The 14,769-nt window shown below is 41.3% G+C and overlaps 1 protein-coding gene across 5 annotated transcripts in view; it reads left to right on the top strand.

Moving 5' to 3' along the window:
* LOC117525137 (plakophilin-4-like) overlaps positions 1–14,769 on the top strand; it is a 237,110-nt gene that overhangs the window by 139,528 nt on the left and 82,813 nt on the right. The gene's annotated exons all lie outside the window — the stretch shown is intronic.

Here is a 14,769-nt window from a genome sequence, read left to right as displayed (position 1 = left end):
CACTGTGATGAAGCCTCACAGGACATGTTCTTTCATGTCCAGCTCATGCACAATCACAATCGGAATCTGTCTGAAATCCACCTTTAAGCCGTCCTGTGAGACCAACACCGAGGTGGTTTTGTCCCGCGTAATGAACGGCTCCGTGGCGCGTCCCTCGGCTTCTTTTTCCATGAAAAAAAAACTCCTGTAACGGTGGAATGTGCCGGAAAAAGTGCTGATGTCCACATCTTCTGCCTTTTTGTGAAAGTCAGACGAGGTCCTGGATCAACAAAGCTTTCACGTTGGAAATGATCTGGTTGTTTGTGCGGGGTGTCAGCTGCGCTCTCAGCAGTTGTGGGCCGTCCTTAAAGGGGCAGTAACACCCCGTAATCTGTTTAATCCCCATAAAATCGTCCCTGAAAGCCATATTAATTTTTCGAACGGTGTCCACCTGGAGGTCTCTTACAGTTTCTGGAAAAAAATTGATGCAGCAAAGATCCAAATCGTTCAGACATTTATTCGCAATAAAAAAATAGACGAGAGGGGTGGACCACACCTCACTCAAAGCCTGCTCACAGGCGAATGAAGCAACCGACAGGCATGAAAAAACTCACGCATGCGCACGAGGGTTCAAGCTTGGCTGACGCAATCACACGTGATTCAAATCCATATGGTTTTTGGAAAAAATAATAAGGTTTGATACTTTTCTAACAGAACGTGTGTGTGTGTGTATATGTGTGTGTATGTATGTATGTGTGTGTGTATAATATATATATATATATATATATATATATATATATATATATATATATATCAATCAATCAATCAATCAATCAATTTTTTTATATAGCGCCAAATCACAACAAACAGTTGCCCCAAGGCGCTTTATATTGTAAGGCAAGGCCATATAATAATTATGTAAAACCCCAACGGTCAAAACGACCCCCTGTGAGCAAGCACTTGGCTACAGTGGGAAGGAAAAACTCCCTTTTAACAGGAAGAAACCTCCAGCAGAACCAAGCTCAGGGAGGGGCAGTCTTCTGCTGGGACTGGTTGGGGCTGAGGGAGAGAACCAGGAAAAAGACATGCTGTGGAGGGGAGCAGAGATCGATCACTAATGATTAAATGCAGAGTGGTGCATACAGAGCAAAAAGAGAAAGAAACAGTGCATCATGGGAACCCCCCAGCAGTCTACGTCTATAGCAGCATAACTAAGGGATGGTTCAGGGTCACCTGATCCAGCCCTAACTATAAGCTTTAGCAAAAAGGAAAGTTTTAAGCCTAATCTTAAAAGTAGAGAGGGTGTCTGTCTCCCTGATCTGAATTGGGAGCTGGTTCCACAGGAGAGGAGCCTGAAAGCTGAAGGCTCTGCCTCCCATTCTACTCTTACAAACCCTAGGATCTACAAGTAAGCCTGCAGTCTGAGAGTGAAGCGCTCTATTGGGGTGATATGGTACTACGAGGTCCCTAAGATAAGATGGGACCTGATTATTCAAAACCTTATAAGTAAGAAGAAGAATTTTAAATTCTATTCTAGAATTAACAGGAAGCCAATGAAGAGAGGCCAATATGGGTGAGATATGCTGTCTCCTTCTACTCCCCGTCAGTACTCTAGCTGCAGCATTTTGAATTAACTGAAGGCTTTTTAGGGAACTTTTAGGACAACCTGATAATAATGAATTACAATAGTCCAGCCTTGAGGAAATAAATGCATGAATTAGTTTTTCAGCATCACTCTGAGACAAGACCTTTCTGATTTTAGAGATATTGCGTAAATGCAAAAAAGCAGTCCTACATATTTGTTTAATATGTGCTTTGAATGACATATCCTGATCAAAAATGACTCCAAGATTTCTCACAGTATTACTAGAGGTCAGGGTAATGCCATCCACAGTAAGGATCTGGTTAGACACCATGTTTCTAAGATTTGTGGGGCCAAGTACAATAACTTCAGTTTTATCTGAGTTTAAAAGCAGGAAATTAGAGGTCATCCATGTCTTTATGTCTGTAAGACAATCCTGCAGTTTAGCTAATTGGTGTGTGTCCTCTGGCTTCATGGATAGATAAAGCTGGGTATCATCTGCGTAACAATGAAAATTTAAGCAATACCGTCTAATAATACTGCCTAAGGGAAGCATGTATAAAGTGAATAAAATTGGTCCTAGCACAGAACCTTGTGGAACTCCATAATTAACTTTAGTCTGTGAAGAAGATTCCCCATTTACATGAACAAATTGTAATCTATTAGACAAATATGATTCAAACCACCGCAGCGCAGTGCCTTTAATACCTATGGCATGCTCTAATCTCTGTAATAAAATTTTATGGTCAACAGTATCAAAAGCAGCACTGAGGTCTAACAGAACAAGCACAGAGATGAGTCCACTGTCCGAGGCCATAAGAAGATCATTTGTAACCTTCACTAATGCTGTTTCTGTACTATGATGAATTCTAAAACCTGACTGAAACTCTTCAAATAGACCATTCCTCTGCAGATGATCAGTTAGCTGTTTTACAACTACCCTTTCAAGAATTTTTGAGAGAAAAGGAAGGTTGGAGATTGGCCTATAATTAGCTAAGATAGCTGGGTCAAGTGATGGCTTTTTAAGTAATGGTTTAATTACTGCCACCTTAAAAGCCTGTGGTACATAGCCAACTAACAAAGATAGATTGATCATATTTAAGATCGAAGCATTAAATAATGGTAGGGCTTCCTTGAGCAGCCTGGTAGGAATGGGGTCTAATAAACATGTTGATGGTTTGGATGAAGTAACTAATGAAAATAACTCAGACAGAACAATCGGAGAGAAAGAGTCTAACCAAATACAGGCATCACTGAAAGCAGCCAAAGATAACGATACGTCTTTGGGATGGTTATGAGTAATTATTTCTCTAATAGTTAAAATTTTGTTAGCAAAGAAAGTCATGAAGTCATTACTAGTTAAAGTTAATGGAATACTCAGCTCAATAGAGCTCAATATATATATATATATATATACACACAATGACCAGACCATCGCGACGCTCCTGAAGGAGAAGCATGCTGCATTTGTCAAGTGGCAAAATGATATCTCCTCTGTCGCAAAACAAGATGGCTTTAAAAATCTGCAGAGTGAAGTTCAAAGGGAGCTACGCAAAATGCAAGACGCCTGGTGGGACAACAAAGCCGATGAGGTTCAACACCATGTTGACACAAACAACTCCAAAGAGCTGTATAGATCGCTAAAAGCAGTATGCGGTCCTCAGAGGCCAACTACCACCCCATTACTCATGTCTGATGGTACAGCCCTACTCAAGGACAGTGAAAGTATCACGGAGCGTTGGAGAGAGCACTTTGCGAACCTCCTAAACAGGCCTTCTACCGTCGACTCCACTGCTCTTGATAGAATCCCACAGAAACCCATTCTGGCAGAGCTAGACCTTCCCCCATCCTTTCAGGAAATGAAGAAGGCGGTGGAGGAGACCAGTGTTAGACGAGCTGCTGGTGCAGACAACATTCCAGCTGAGCTCTTTAAGTCCGCAGGCCCAGAGGCGTTGATTGCATTCCATGGTGTATTAACTAGCATCTGGGTGGAATAAACTATGCCTGAAGAGTTCCGTGATGCCACCATTATATCACTTTTCAAAAACAAAGGCAGCAAAGCAGACTGTGAGAACTATCGTGGAATCTGGCTCCTGTCAATCGCCGGTAAGATACTTGCCCGGATCATTTTAAATTGTCTAATTACCACCATATCTGAAGAGACACTTCCTGAAACACAATGTGGTTTTAGGCCTAACCGAAGTACCGTGGACATGATCTTCTCGATAAGACAGATACAGGAGAAATGCACCAAGCAGCACCTTGACCTGTACATGGTCTTCATTGACCTTACTAAAGCATTCGACACTGTCAGCAGAGAAGCCCTTTGGCTAATCCTGGAGAATCTCGGCTGCCCGAACAAGATTATCCGCATCATTTGCCTCTTTCATGATGGCATGGTCGGCTCTGTTTTAACCAGAGGCGGTACCTCAGCCCCGTTCGCAATATCTAACAGGGTAAAGCAGGGCTGTGTCCTTCCCCCAGTGCTGTTTAACCTCTTCTTCTCCTGCGTTTTGAACCGCGCCCTCTGTGATCTCAATAATGGGGTGTATCTAAGGTACAGGTTGGATGGATCCCTCTTCAATTTATGAAGACTGGCGGCCAGCATGAAGACTACTACCAAGCTGATCCAAGAAGCCCTCTTTGCGGATGACTGCGCTTTGATGGCGCATACAGAATCAGACCTACAAACCCTAACTGAGAGCTTCTCCCAGGCTGCATGCCTGTTTGGTCTAACCGTCAGCCTTTCCAAGACCGAAGCTCTTCACCAACCTGCGCCCGGATCGACATCCCCTTCACTGATAATCACCATTGATGGCCATAAACTAAAGGCTGTCGACCAGTTTACATACCTAGGGAGTGTAATCTCAGCTGATGGATCCCTAGATAAGGAAATAGCGGCCAGAATCAGCAAGGCCAGTCAGTCCTTCAGACACCTTCGAACCCGTGTGTTAGCCAACCGAAACATTAAAATGCACACCAAAATCAAAGTGTACAGTGCTGTCATCCTATCCAGTCTCATGTATGGTTGTGAGTCCTGGACCCTCTGCAAGAGGCACCTGAAGCACCTTGAGCGATTCCATATGAAATTGTTGCGAACTCTGCTTGGAGTAAAATGGCAAGACAAAGTGACCAACCTTGAAGTCCTGGAACGGACCGGCCTCGTCAGTATTGAGGCCATGGTCCTTAAGGCTCAGCTCCGCTGGACAGGCCACGTCCTCCAAATGGACAGCTCACAGCTTCCACGCCAGCTTCTTTATGGTGAGCTTGCGCAAGGAACACGATCAGTCGGACGCCCAAAGAAACGGTTTAAGGACACCGTAAAGGACAACCTGAAACTGTGCGGCCTGGCTCCAAATGAACTCGAAGCCTATGCTTCAAATAGAACTGAATGGAGGTCCTTTGTAGAGAGGGCCCATGCAAACTTTGAGACTGCACGACGGTACCGTATCGCCAGCGCCAGGAGTAGGCGAAAAGCAGGGATTCTTAGACCTGACTCTCAACTGTTCCAATGCCCTTTGTGCTCTAGAGTCTGTGCATCAAGAATCGACCTGAACAGCCACACCAGGGCCCACCAGAGAAAGCAGCAGAACTGACATCATCGATGACGATGGTCAACGGACCATATCAAATCAAATCAAATCAAATTAATTTTATTTATATAGCGCCAAATCACAACAAACTGTTGCCCCAAGGCGCTTTATATTGTAAGGCAAAAGCCATACAGTAATTACAGAAAAACCCCAACGGTCAAAATGACCCCCTGTGAGCAAGCACTTGGCGACAGTGGGAAGGAAAAACTCCCTTTTAACAGGAAGAAACCTTCAGCAGAACCAGGCTCAGGGAGGGGCAGTCTTCTGCTGGGACTGGTTTGGGCTGAGGGGAGAGAATCAGGAAAAAGACATGCTGTGGAAGAGAGCACAGATCAATCACTAATGATTAAATGCAGAGTGGTGCATACAGAGCAAAAAGAGAAAGAAACACAGTGCATCATGGGAACCCCCCAGCAGTCTGTCTGTAGCAGCACAACTAAGGGATGGTTCAGGGTCACCTGATCCCGCCCTAACTATAAGCTTTAGCAAAAAGGAAAGTTTTAAGCCTAATCTTAAAAGTAGAGAGGGTGTCTGTCTCCCTGATCCAAATTGGGAGCTGGTTCCACAGCCTGAAAGCTGAAGGCTCTGCCTCCCATTCTACTCTTACAAACCCTAGGAACTACAAGTAAGCCTGCAGTCTGAGAGTGAAGCGCTCTGTTGGGGTGATATGGTACTATGAGGTCCCTAAGATAAGATGGGACCTGATTATTCAAAACCTTATAAGTAAGAAGAATAATTTTAAATTCTATTCTAGAATTAACAGGAAGCCAATGAAGAGAGGCCAATATGGGTGAAATATGCTCTCTCCTTCTAGTCCCCGTCAGTACTCTAGCTGCAGCATTTTGAATTAACTGAAGGCTTTTCAGGGAACTTTTAGGACAACCTGATAATAATGAATTACAATAGTCCAGCCTTGAGGAAATAAATGCATGAATTAGTTTTTCAGCATCACTCTGAGATAAGACCTTTCTAATTTTAGAGATATTGCGCAAATGCAAAAAGCAGTCCTACATATTTGCTTAATATGCGCATTGAAGGACATATCCTGATCATATATATATATATATATATATATATGAGGTCTGTGAGAAGAGTATCAGACCTTTTTATTTTTTTCAAAAACTATATGGATTTGAATCACGTGCGATTACATCAGACAAGCTTGAACCCTCGTGGGCATGCGAGAGTTTTTTTCACGTCTGTCGGTTACGTAATTCGCCTGTGGGCAGGCTTTGAGTGAGGAGTGGTCCACCCCTCCCGTCAGAATTCCTTTGTCTAACAACTTGCTGAGAGACTGGCGCTTTGCTTTATCAAAATTTTTTCAGAACCTGTGAGGCAGATCGAAGTGGACACCATTCGAGAAATTCAGCTGGTTTTCGGTGAAAATTTTAACCCCTGATGAGAGATTATGGAGTGTTACTGTCGCTTTAAGGACTTCCCACGGAGCGGGACGTCGCGCCGTGCTCTGAGGCGCCGTCGTCAGCCTGTTTCGAGCTGAAAACCTCCAAATTTAAGCCTCTGTTGACCCAGGACGTCGTGAGAGAACAGAGAACTTTCAGAAGAGCTCGGGATCAGCAGTTTATCCGGACATTCCACTGTTAAAGGAGATTTTGTAATGAAAGATGTGCGGACGGATTGACGTGTCGGCAGGCAGCCGGCGCGGCGCGCTGCCACAGGAAAGACACCTCCGTTGGAAGCCTTAAGGACAAGTTGGAACATGTCCAGCTGTTAAACAATTTCTCAGATACTCACTCTACTGAAAGCCATCAAAAGCCGCCTGGTTTTTACAAATGGTTATCAACACGGAGATGTTTTTAATTTCAAACACTTGAAATTTTATGTTTAACTTACACTTTATACAGTACATGTTTTACCACAGTCATAGCCTACTGGAATTTGTGTGATACAAAAAGTTGTATTTATTTTTCCTACGCGCAAAATAAAGGGAGTTAAAATAGAATTTTTTATTTATTTATTTAATTTTATTTTTTATTTTTGGAAAAATGCATACTGAAACCGAACCGAACCATGGGCTAACTGAACCGTCGCACCCCAAATATCAACATGCTGCAATGTGCTCTTAGCCTAGACTACACTTACCATAACTTATCAGATGTACGCCAGCGTATGCCAGAGTTTTTAATATGCTCGGCGTATGCTGGCTAAATTGTCAAGGTGTGACAGGGTTGTTAAGGAATCTTAGACAGCCACATTTGGGAGCAAACTCACTTGTGTTTCACTTAATTGTTCATTCTTTCTATACTAACACAGTCATGAGTCAAAGCACTGTGTCTTCACAAAACCTGGTAGCAGAAAAAAATACACCCTTCTTATTGCTTCCACTACACATAGTCAAACAATATAGGAGCCTGCAGCACCTGTCCAATTAGGAAAGTTATCAAGCGCTCTCTCTTGCATCTGTTTTTGTTGTTGAAACAAGGGCTTTTACCGTTTTTCAGTCATAACAGGCTGCCCAGAATGTGCTGTTTAGGTTGCCTCCCAATGATTCTTAAGGTTTCATTATCAAACCCTTATGGCAAAGAAATGTTCTTGATGACTTACACTTTAAAATGAACTTTTTTTAAACATATTTGCTTCATTTCCTATACCTGCTTACTCCAGTCGCTGGTCACGGGGTGTTGGAGCCTAGCCCAGAATTCATAGTGAGTGAGGCAGGGTACACCTTGGACAGGGTGGTATTCTATTGCAGGGCCACATATAGACAGACGAACACATTCACACTTGCACGCACATCTACGGTCAATTTAGAGTTACTATTTCACCTAACCTGGATGTCTTTGAAAGTGGGAAGAAGCCGGAGCACCTGGAGTGAACCCACGCGAGCACGTGGAGAGCATGCAAACTCCACACAGAAAGCACCAAATTGGAAGCAATCCCAGAACCTTGCTGTGAGGCAACAGTGCTAACCACTAAGCCATCCATTTGAAATATAATGTAAATTACAATTACTATAACAAACAACCAATGCTGCCTTAACACTGAAGGCACTTGAAGTGGGAGTTGTGATGTCTCATCACTCAACATTTGTATAAAAAGCCTTCTTGTCTACTTCGGCCCAGCCTAGCTAGCAGCATAGCCACCACTTTTCTCTTGTCACTGTTAAATATCTAGTCTGATTTAAAATGAATGGCAGCTGGTCTCTTTGCCTCTGTCTTTTGTAGCTGATGTGACCAGTCATGCTTGACTGCATTGTAAACATTGCTGTTGTTGAGCCCTCTGTAGGACAAACTATGTAATAACATAATTTCCATTAGCCTATGTGTTTTTCAACATTGTTTGAATTGTTTTGCCCGGCCCTAACACATAGCGAGGAAGCGTAAAGCAAAGTTTAACTTTTTGCACTGTTTCCGTTGTAGTAATGCATGACTTTATAATACTGTGACCAATCACAAACAAGCTGAGAGGCCATGAATGATAACCATTTGAGACATGAAAGATGTTGGAAGTACTCCTGTTTTTGAGCTTTCTCTTTTTTGAAATACATCCACACTTTAAGCTGTTCTCATTTGTGATAACCAGTAACCAATTTCTGGAGGTAAAGGTTTACAGACTTATCTGTAATTCTTCAAATGCAGCACCAGTACGCCAACCAATCTTCTCAGGGAGTGAACTGTCAAAAAAACTCTTATTCACAATTAGGTCCAACTACATAAGTCTCCTGTGTGTGAGAGCCAGATGTACATTATACACATCAATTACATTTACATTTCTTCACATCATATCAAATGCCCACCCTAAAATAAATTAATTTTGCGAGCCCAACACGTCATAAAAAGCAAAAAATAAGTTTCCAAAATGTTTTTCACGTCACTTCTGCGTCTTACCTGTGATGATGCCATCAATGTGTGCCAGTCTTTCCTGAGTTTCTTAATGTGTCGGGTGACCCGTAATAACCGCGGGTGTGTTATCATTCATTTTCCTCAGCATTTTAACAACTGGATACTGTTTTAATCTTTAACAATTACAAAAAAAAATGGTAAAAGATGGATTGTTGTTAAAGTTTTCAGCATTGCTGCTTGCTGTAGTGACAAGGACAAACTGGAAGCACAAAACTTTCAGACAGACTCACCAGACATCAGCTGACAAGGAACACATTTAATGAATGAGAAAAGGATTTGTACAGGACAAAAACAGACACAAATGGATGACTTATTTGTGATTTATTTTTATTTGTGATGAAATCAGACATTTTATTGAAATGGGAGCTCTGACAAATGTAATATTGGCCATGTACTTGCATCAGCCCATCCCCTCTTCAGGCAGAATTTCAAGCGGAACTCACTGGGCACTCTGACGCGCATATACAGAAAATGCTTTGGACCAAGCTTTGAGTTATTGGCAAATTTCTGTTATAACAGCATGTCTTTCTAAGCGAGCTGAGGGATTTTCTCAGGCTGCTTCAGTTTCTGTTTGTTCAGACCACAGCCTTGTAAGATCTTCAGACCAGAGAACAAATAATGAACTGAATTAACAATGTATTTCATGGCTTATTAATTACATAATAGAGCTTGTGAATTTATGCATCTGGTCATTAATCTTTCATTGTCGATCTTGTCTGAAGAGCCTATGGGGGTAATGGCAGTGCATACACTCTGGGAATTTTAATATTAGATACGGTAGGTTTTTTTTTTTCTCATTTGCTGTGTGCTCCAGGGTTCATTACTGAATGCATTTCATAAGTGTTGGAGGAGAGACAGCAACTAATCACCACTGCCGTTATGCTGTCAATTGATTTCTCACTGTGCTGTTAATGATAAATGTAGATTTTTTTTTTCCAACTCTAAAAAAAAAAAAAAAATAATGTCGAAATATACCAAGCGTAGTGAGCCAGGTGTGTCCGCCAGGCTTAGCCTCTTTTTTTTGTTGTTTTTTCTCTGTATGCCTTGCCTGTCTGAGAATTTGGTTTAGATGCATCTGTGGAAAGCAATCTTTTAGCTCCAGGGAATGATAATGCCTTCACGCCTCATGTACACTTCAAATAGATGAAAAACACAACAGAATACAACATTTTTCAATCTTTCTCATTATCAGTTCTGAAAATTGGGTCAAAAATCAAAATTCAATCCTCCAGTTTCACAGAATTACATTGAATAAGTGTGTGTGTGTGTGTGTGTACGTGTGTGTGTGCCCATGTGTGTACCTCGGTTTTGAGGTTGCGGTTCGGTTCATTTTCGGTACAGTATGGGAACAAAATGCAAAACCTAAATTTGCATATTGTTTAAACCAACAATTTATTGTAACATTGTACAAACAGGAAAATAAAATAATTGCAAAATGCTGCCTGGTAATAAGTTAAAAAAATGTTCTCAAACAACAAATACTGTATGTCAATTGATGCTGTCGATTTCCTGAAAGCTGCACTCCTCATGCGGTCTGAATTCACACACACAGTGTAAAGATATGGCCTTACCTGTGCGTTTTAGTGAAGAAAATTCGCTCTGTGGCACTTTGCGCTGTCAGATCAGTTAGCAGAGCGGAGTCTTCACCCCCCACCTTTCCACACCGGTTCGTCTTGGCGCAGTAAGTCGAAAAAGTCACAGCACCTCAATAACGTCTCATTTTGTCTAACATCTTTCTGTGTAAATATCTCATGTTACAACATGAAGACCTGTGGCTTATAGACAATTGAGGCTTATTCATGGACAATTTCTTTTTTCTTTTTAAAACTGGTGGGTGTGGCTAATATTCAGGTGAGCTCTATAGTCCAGAAATTACGGTAAACACATGCAACGTGAACTCACCCGTGCACAGCCCTGTACCGAACCGAACGTCCCGTACCGAAACGGTTCAGTACAAATACGTGTATCGTTACACCCTTAATATAAATGTGTGTGTCGCTCTCTCTCTCTCTATTATTTCAGTTCTTTAAACTCCTTCCTTTAAAAACTGAAATAAGTATCTTTCTCAAAGTTTTAAAGTTGTAATTCAGGTGTTTATATAGTGACCCAATTAAATCAAATGCTGAAATGGTAAGTTAATTGATTAATCAGTTACTGAATTATAAAATTATATAAACACAAATAGCAGCAATTTAAATGAATAAGTTATTGCACTGTGCCCTGCTGTGGACTGCGTGCAGATTCTATACCTTTCACTCTGTGGTTTGTATGTGAAGATCATATTCGTCATTATTCTGAAGTTTGCTTTAAATCGTAAAGCTCGTGCAGCATGCATTACTATGCTGAAAACGTACTTCAAGCTGTAGCTTGATTGTGATTTGTCATTTGTCATATATTTGTTTAAAAAAAGCTCGTAGAAAGTGCCATTTGCAATATTTAAATTTAGCGCTATGAACCTACATTATGTGATTTTTAATGAGGTTTTAAGGGCTGACGTGCAGAGGACCATGGCCACTTGAATCAGCCCCTGACCACAGCTCAGTATAAATTAATTAAAATGTCCCTGTGCCACATGCAGTATTAAGGAGCAGCAGAGTTCACAATCATCAGTTCATGTGACTTCACATTTCATGAAAGTAAGGCAGTTGTTTCAAAAGTTTATAGAAATGATTTAACCGTTTCAATTTAAATGATTCCTCCAGATTTTAATGTTGCTTTTAGCTTTAATGGAGCAGATTTAATAATGAAAGTATTCCTTATTAAATTCTTGATTAAATAAGATATTATTAAACATGATGTGCAAAATTAGTTTTTATTCTACCTATTATACCTTAATTCAATTCAGTTCAATTTATTATCATTATACAGTGCATGGAGCATGTACAACAAAAAAAAATCTTAGATTTGATTTTTACTGCAATAATTGTAGGAATGCTTGAACATTTCAAAAGTGGTTTTCTGATCACCCAGAGATGATGGCAGAAAAATCAGACATTGCTTTTGTTAAGCTTTGAAAGTTGTATGTTACCTATAACTATTGCTCCATTCACATCTTATCTCACATCCATTGTGCTTGGGAAGTGTGTGACAGTTGTCTCGATTAGTTTTCACTGCAGAATTTTTTACCCTGTTGCACTTAGTCAGAACTGGTTGACTGAGCTCAAGCCAAGCTCGCTGAACCTGTTTACACTGGAGGTTTTTCAATTTCTGCATGGAACATGGAGCTGTGATGTCAGACACAGATTATCAGAGTCTCATCTGAGAAAGCTTCCTTTTCCCTTCTGATTCCATTCATCACTTTTGTTGCATTGTTAATGTCCTCATATTTGTCATATACATATTTATTTGGTTATTTTGTCAGACAATTGATTTGAATGTGAAATATTACTTTGATCACACCTCATAATTTTTTTTTTTATCTAGGCAAAATTGCAGCAGCGCTCAGTCAAATGATGTTTGATTACAAAGATGTTTAGCAAGACAAATAGAATACAGTTTAATGACAGCTGCACTGTGATTGGCAGCATTCACATAAAAATAAAGCAATCTGTCTTCTTAATCATTCCAACCTCACAAAGCAGTTTTCTAAGCAGACAACAAAACAATTAGATAAGCACAGAATCTTTACAAGCGGGTGCATGGCCTACAATTTTAATACCCTGCAGTGCAAGATAACAGATTGTCACCAGTGTGGTAGCTTCATCATGCCATTCAACTCTCCCCAGAAATGTAGAGTATGATGGAGCTGTACCTCTGGAGAAGGTGCGGGAATATGGGGTTAAAAAGGAAGGAAGGGGGAAGCTCTCAGGTTTTGACTTTTTCAAATGCAAATGACAGCTATTTCCTGCAGCTTCAGCCTTATGTCTCATCAAAAATCACAAAAAAAGACTTGGAAAAATGTTCAACCCAAGTTCCATTTATATATGGCTACTATAGTTTATTGCACACTAAATCACATGACGACAACAGCAAATAATAGCTGCAAAAGCATGGTGTATTTCCAGAATCTGTATATGAATTTGTATGTATTAATAGGAATTTTCCCTTGAAAAGAGGGTTTTTAAACATGTCCATGATGTCTGACATTCCACCAATAAAGATGCTTGGTCAGCACGGTGGCTCAGTGGTTAGCACTGTTGCTTCACAGTAAGAAGGTCATGGGATCAATGGAGTTGGCTTTGTTCACCCTGTGTTTGCATGGGTTCCCTTAGGGTGCTCCGGCTTCCTCCCACATGTAAAGACATGCAGGTTAGGTGAATTGGAAACTTTAAAAAAAAATTGTCCAGGTCTCCCTTGTAAAAGAGATCTCAATCTCAATGTGAATAACCTGGTTAAATAAAGGTTAAAGAAAAATAAACGCCCTATTTTTGTATCATCAGAGGAAAATGACCAACTCAGTGCGAGGCTCTCATTGTAGAGATATCGCGAGATATACACAATCTTCACCGAACAGTGGTGTTGGGGCAGGGGGACTCCACACAGCTTAAAGTGGATATGACACTTAAAGACAACATAGTCTTATTACATGTAACAAAGGTTATATAATTCGGTCAACCTAAACGTTTTAGGAAAGTGTACGCGGTTCTCCCGTTATATATAACATTTGAACGTCCCGCCACTGAAAAATGTGCACACCCCGTGACCAGCTTCCCACTGAGCACCAAGCCTAAAATACGTCACTACATGTAGACCGTATCGGCTTGTGTGCCTGACGGCTGTTGTTTACACTTTGTTTAGCGGCAGAAACTTTGATTAAACACAGCTCTCAGGGACTTGTTTGTCGATATGCCTGACCAGTGTGTTGCAGCATATTGCACAAACACAAGGGCAAAAGGTTTTAGCCTTTTGAAGTCCAGGCAGATTGATTGAAAGCCGCGGTGTTGTGTGATGCACGAAATGTCCGGCTGCCGCTCGCTCTGCTCATACACACACATTTGCTCCCGACAGCAGACACTTTCCTCTACCATCTCCATGTTCTCACTGCTCACAGGAACACATAAAATGTCAACCCCAAATAATATGTTCACAATAATCTTGAAATGGTCAAGGAACTTACGTAATAAACACGGCGCCGGCACGTAAACACGGCGCCGGCACATTCACTGTTGTTTTCGGCGATCTTTTTCGAAACTTTCGCCGTTTATTTCCTATTCTTTCGTGAAAAAATAACGTAACTAAACACGGATGAATGCAATACCAGGCACTCGAAAACGGCAAAAACCCGAAGGTAATGACGGTGGTCCGCAAGTAACAGCTACACTATCACGGCTCCGGAACAATAACAAAGGCAGTAAACAGACACTCGAATCGAAAATGCTATACAGTAATTAGAGTGTTATAAACAGCAGCAACAAAAATCAAAGCCTCCCTTACCATTTCATATTCTGCAGCCTTTCAAAATCCATCAGAGTTGGCACGTCTCTTGCTTCTGCTTCGGCTCCGCCATAAACACCGTCGGCATTATTTTCGCTGCCAGAATGCTCCTGGTTTGAATGTTCGTCCGAAAGATACGGCTCCAGTCTGTAGGGTCTAATCACTGCTGCAACAATCTCAGGATCCGAGTCAGAAATAATCCACACTTGAAGAGTAGTCAGAAAAGTTCTTGATCTCGTCACTGTCCATGCTGAGGTCCATCTGTTCCTGTTGTCTATCGAACAGACAAAGATGGGACTCTCCATTCTGTGATGTCACGGCATCACATGACCACTGAAGGAGCGCTGCAAGCGCGCTTTCCAATAAACACACTTTTGAGAAG

The sequence above is a fragment of the Thalassophryne amazonica genome, chromosome 14 (genome assembly GCF_902500255.1).
Source record: "Thalassophryne amazonica chromosome 14, fThaAma1.1, whole genome shotgun sequence".
Classification (NCBI taxonomy): domain Eukaryota; kingdom Metazoa; phylum Chordata; class Actinopteri; order Batrachoidiformes; family Batrachoididae; genus Thalassophryne; species Thalassophryne amazonica.
The sequence above is the reverse complement of the archived record's forward strand: the minus strand, read 5'-3'. Positions and strand labels throughout refer to the sequence as shown.